This window comes from Arachis ipaensis, chromosome B1 (genome assembly GCF_059453495.1).
Source record: "Arachis ipaensis isolate K30076 ecotype BB chromosome B1, ASM5945349v1, whole genome shotgun sequence".
NCBI classification, from domain to species: Eukaryota; Viridiplantae; Streptophyta; class Magnoliopsida; order Fabales; family Fabaceae; genus Arachis; species Arachis ipaensis.
Window position 1 is genome coordinate 50,587,424 of NC_142436.1, and position 6,000 is coordinate 50,593,423.

The 6,000-nt window shown below is 36.1% G+C and overlaps 1 non-coding gene across 1 annotated transcript; it reads right to left on the reverse strand.

The window, feature by feature from the left end:
- Window positions 1–4,099: 4,099 nt before the first annotated feature.
- Window positions 4,100–4,203, reverse strand: LOC148576517 (small nucleolar RNA R71). Its single transcript, XR_015904054.1, has one exon. It is a non-coding gene; the product is annotated as a small nucleolar RNA R71 (small nucleolar RNA).
- Between the last annotated feature and the right edge of the window lie 1,797 nt (window positions 4,204–6,000).

Consider the following 6,000-nt stretch of genomic DNA (forward strand, 5'->3'; position numbering starts at 1 on the left):
CAAGCATCTCTATATGCTTATCTGAAATTCCACCAATGAATTACATATGTACTTCTATCTTATTTTCTATTTTAATTATATTTTAATTATCAAAACCTCAAAACCATTTGAATTCACCTGACTGAGATTTACAAGGATGACCATAGCTTGCTTCAAGCTGACAATCTCCGTGGGATCGACCCTTACTCACGTAAGGTATTACTTGGACGACCCAGTGCACTTACTGTTTAGTTGCACGGAGTTGTGTGAAAAGTGTGCGATCACGATTTCGTGTACCAAGTTTTTGGCGCCGTTGCCAGGGATTGTTCGAGTTTGGACAACTGACGGTTCATCCTGTTGCTCAGATTAGGTAATTTTATTTTATTTTTAAGCTTTTTATTTCTTATTTTTGAAAAATACAAAAAATTTAATAAAATCATAAAAACCAAAAAACATTTTGTGTTTCTTGTTTGAGTTTAGTGTCAATTTTTAAGTTTGGTGTCAATTGCATCTTTTTTATCTTCTTTAAATTTTCGAAAAATTCATGCATGATGTTCTTCATGATCTTCAAGTTGTTCTTGATGATATTCTTTGTTTGATCTTTGCAATTTTAGGTTTTGTGTCTTTTCTTGTTTTTCATATGCATTTTCAATTTGTTAGTATCTAAACATTAAAAATTTCTAAGTTTAGTGTCTTGCATGTTTTTCTTTTCTTAAAAATTTTCAAAAATAAGTCTTGGTGTTCATCTTGATATTCAAAGTGTTCTTGGTGTTCATCTTGATATTTAAAGTGTTCTTGCATGCACTTTTATTTTGATCTTAAATTTTACATGTTATGCATCATTTTTATGTTTTTCTCTTTCTTCATTAAAAATTCAAAAATAAAAAATATATCTTTCTTTATTTCACTCATAAATTTCGAAAATTTGAATTGATTTAGTCATAAATTTTTTTTAAAATTTAATTGTTTCTTATGAGTCAAGTCAAATTTTCAATTTAAAAATTCTATCTTTTTCAAATCTTTTTCAAAAATCAAATTTTTTTCATTTTTTCTTTCATATTTTCAAAAATTTCAAATTGATTTTCAAAATCTCTTTCTTATTTTTGTTTCATATTTTCGGATTTATTGCTAGCATTCAATTTTTAGATTCAAAAATTTCAAGTTGTTACTTGCTGGTGCACGAAATTGTGATCATTAATGGCGCCATCAACATGGTACGCTCAATTGTAATCTCAACTTTTTATCACAACTTCGCACAACTAACCAGCAAGTGCACTGGGTCGTCCAAGTAATAAACCTTACGCGAGTAAGGGTCGATCCCACGGAGATTGTTGGTATGAAGCAAGCTATGGTCACCTTGTAAATCTCAGTCAGGCGGATATCAAAAGGTTATGGAGTTTTCGAAATTAAATAAGAAGAAAACATAAAATAAGGATAGAAATACTTATGTAATTCATTGGTTAGAATTTCAGATAAGCGTATAGAGATGCATTCGTTCCTCTGAACCTCTGCTTTCCTGCTGTCTTTATCCAATCAATCTTACTCCTTTCCATGGCTGGCTTTATGTAAGGACATCACCGTTGTCAATGGCTACTTTTGATCCTCTCTGGAAAATGGTCCGATGCACTGTCACTGCATGGCTAATCGTCTGGAGGCATCACCCTTGTTAATGGCTGCATCCCATCCTCTTGTGAAAATGGTCCAAATGCTCTGTCATAGCACGGCTAATCATCTGAGGTTCTCGATCATGCTGGAATAGGATTCACCCTCCTTTTGCGTCTGTCACTACGCCCAGCAATCGTGAGTTTGAAGTTCGTCATAGTCATTCAATCCCAGAGTCCTACTCGGAATACCACAGACAAGGTTTAGACTTTCCGGACTCTCATGAATGCCGCCATCAATCTAGCTTATACCACGAAGATTCTGATTAAGAGATCCAAGAGATACTCATTCAATCTAAAGTAGAATGGAAGTGGTTGTCAGGCACACGTCCATAGGGAATGATGATGATTGTCACGTTCATCACATTCAGGTTGAAGTGCGAATGAATATCTTAGAAGCGGAATAAGTTGAATTGAATAGAAAAAAACAGTAGTACTTTGCATTAATCTTTGAGGAACAGCAGAGCTCCACACCTTAATCTATGGAGTGTAGAAACTCTACCGTTAAAAATACATAAGTGAGAGGTCCAAGCATGGCCGAATGGCCAGCCCCATGATCTAAGAACTAGGCGTCCAAAGATGATTCAAAAGATCATAAGATGTCTAATACAATAGTAAAAAGTCCTATTTATACTAAACTAGTTACTAGGGTTTACAGAAGTAAGTAATTGATGCATAAATCCACTTCCGGGGCCCACTTGGTGTGTGCTTGGGCTGAGCTTGAATGTTACACGTGTAGAGGTCAATCTTGGAGTTGAACACCAGTTTGTAACGTATTTCTGGCGTTTAACTCTGGCTTGTGACGTGTTTCTGGCGTTTAACTCCAGATAGCAGCGTAGAACTGGCGTTCAACACCCTTTTACATCGTCTAAACTCGGCCAAAGTATGGACTATTATATATTTCTGGAAAGCCCTGGATGTCTACTTTCCAACGCAATTAGAAGCGCGCCATTTTGAGTTTTGTATCTCCAGAAAATCCACTTTGAGTGCAGGGAGGTCAGAATCCAACAGAATCAGCAGTCCTTCTTCTACCTCTGAATCTGATTTTTGCTCAAGTCCCTCAATTTCAGCCAGAAAATACCTGAAATCACAGAAAAACACACAAACTCATAGTAAAGTCCAGAAATATGAATTTAACATAAAAACTAATGAAAACATCCCTAAAAGTAACTAGATTCTACTAAAAACATACTAAAAACAATGCCAAAAAGCGTATAAATTATCCGCTCATCACTTGCCTATTAAGAAAAGTTTCAATCTTTAAATTTTAAAATCATATCTTTTAGTTTCTTGTTAGTCAAGTAATCAACTTTAATTTCAAAATAAAATCTTTTTAAATTTCCTTTTCAAATCTTCTTCAAATTAATTTTCAATCATATCTTTTTCAAAAATCAATTTCAAAATATTTTTTTAACTTCTTATCTTTTCAAAATTGATTTTCAAATCTTTTTCAATTAACTACTTGACTTTTTGTTTGATTTTAAAAGTTTTCTATTCCAATCATATCTTTTTCAAAATCACCTAACTACTTTTCTCTTTCTAATTTTCAAAAATCACTAACATTCACTTTTTCAAAAATCTTTTTAATTAAGTAATTTATTTAGTTTTCAAATTTTATTTTAATTCTCTTTTTAATTCTCGAATACTAGCCAATAATTAAAATAAAAACAAAAAAAATTCTTTTCCCTTTATTTTAATTTAAATTCGAATTATCTTTCTCTCATCTCTTTTTATTTATTTATTTAATCACTAACACTCTCTCTTCTTCTTATAATTCGAACCCTCTCTCTCTCCCTGTGTTCGAATTCTTCATCTTGTCTCTTTTTCATTCTACTCTTCTATTCTTCTACTCATATAAAGGAATCTCTATACTGTGACATAAAGGATCCCTCTTCTTTTCTGTTCTCTTCTCTTTCATATGAGTAGGAGCAAGGATAAGAACATTCTTGTTGAAGCTGATCCGGAACCTGAAATGACTCTAAAGAGGAAGCTAAGAGAAGCTAAAGCACAACACTCTAGAGAAGACCTGACAGAATTTTTCGAAAAAAGAAGAAGAGATGGCCGAAAATAACAACAATGGTGGAGATGCAAGGAAGATGCCTGGTGACTTTATTGCACCCTCTTTTGACTTCTGTGGAAGAAGCATCTCAATTCCTACAATTGGAGCAAACAACTTTGAGCATAAGCCTCAATTAGTTTCTCTGATGCAGCAGAATTGCAAGAATCATGGACTTCCATTGGAAGATCCTCATCAGTTTTTAGCTGAATTCTTGTAAATCTGTGACACTGTTAAGACCCATGGAGTTGACCCTTAGGTCTACAAACTTATGCTTTTTCCTTTTGTTGTAAGAGACAGAACTAGGACATGGTTGGACTCACAACCTAAGGACAGCCTGAACTCTTGGGAAAAGTTGGTCAACGCTTTCTTGGCCAAATTCTTTCCACCTCAAAAGTTGAGTAAGCTTAGAGTGAAAGTCCAAACCTTCAGACAGAAGGAAGGTGAATCCATCTATGAAGTTTGGGAAAGATACAAGCAATTGATCAGAAGGTGTCCTTCTGGCATGTTTCTAGAATGGAGCATCATATGCATATTCTATGATGGTCTGTGTGAATTGTCCAAGATGTCATTGGACAACTCTGTAGGAGGATCTCTTCATCTGAAGACGCCTGCAGAAGCCAGGAACTCATTGAAATTGTTACAAATAACCAGTTCATGTACACTTCTGAAAGGAATCCTGTGAATAATGGGACAACTCAGAAGAAAAGAGTTCTTGAAATTGATTCTCTGAATGCCATATTGGCTCAGAACAAAATATTGACTTTGCAAGTCAATATGATTTCTCAGAGTCTGTCTGGAATGCAAGCTGCAACAGGCAGTACTAAGGAAGCTTCCTCTGAAGAAGAAGCTTATGATCCTGAGAATCCTGGAATGGAAGAAGTGAATTACATGGGAGATTCCTATGGAAACACCAACAATCCTTCATGGAGGAATTATCCTAATCTCTCATGGAAGGATCAACAGAAGTCTAATCAAGGCTTCAACAATGATAATGGTGGGAGAACACGGTTTGGCAATAGTAAACCTTTTCCATCATCTTCTCAGCAACAGACAGAGAATTCTAAGTAGAGCCACTCTAACTTAGCAACCATAGCCTCTGATCTAACTAAGACCACTCTCAGTTTCATGACTGAAACAAGGTCCTCTATTAGAAATTTGGAGGTACAAGTGGGTCAGCTGAGTAAGAGAATTATTGAAACTCCTCCTAGCACTCTCCCAAGCAATACAGAAAAAAATCCCAAGAGAGAGTGCAAGGCCATAACCATGACCAACATGGCCGAACCTGGAGAGAGTAAGGAGGACATGAGTCCTAGTGAGAAAGTCCTCATGGGACGTCCTATGGACAAAAGGGAGTTCCCCTTTGAGGAACCAAAGGAATCTGAGGCTCATACAGAGACCATAGAGATTCCACTAAACTTTCCTCTGCCATTCATAAACTTTGATGAGTATTCTTCCTCTGAAGAGGATGAAGATATTGCTGAAGAGCAAGTTGCTAAGTACCTTGGAGAAATCATGAAACTAAATGCCAAGTTATTTGGTAATGAGACTTGGGAGGATGAACTTCCCTTACTCATCAATGAACTGAATGATCCGATTCAACTGAAATTACCTCAGAAGAGACAGGATCCTGGAAAGTTCTCAATACCTTGTACCATAGGCATCATGACCTTTGAAAAGTCTCTGTGTCACCTGGGGTCAAGTATAAACCTCATGCCACTCTCTGTAATGGAGAAACTAGGGATCCTTGAGGTACAAGCTGCAAGAATCTCACTAGAGATGACAGACAATTCAAGGAAACAGGCTTATGGACTTGTAGAGGATGTCTTGGTGAAGGTTGAAGGACTTTACATCCCTGTTAACTTCATAATCCTGGACACTGGGAAGAATATGGATGAATCCATCATCCTTGGCAAACCATTCCTAGCCACAGTAAAAGTTGTGATTGATGTTGACAGAGGAGAGTTGGTCCTTCAAGTGAATAAGGACTACCTTGTGTTTAAGGCTCAATGATCTCCCTCTGTAACCATGGAGAGGAAGCATGAAATGCTTCTCTCAATGCAGAGTCAAACAAAGCCCCCACATTCAAACTCTAAGTTTGGTGTTGGGAGGCCATCATCATGCTCTGAGAATCTGTGAAGCTCCATGAGAGCCCACTGTCAAGCTATTGACATTAAAGAAGCACTTATTGGGAGGCAACCCAATCTTTACTTATCTATGTTAAATTTCTATTTTCTATTGTTATTTTATGTTTTCTTTAGGGTGATGATCATGTGAAGTCACAAAAACAACTGATGAAATCAA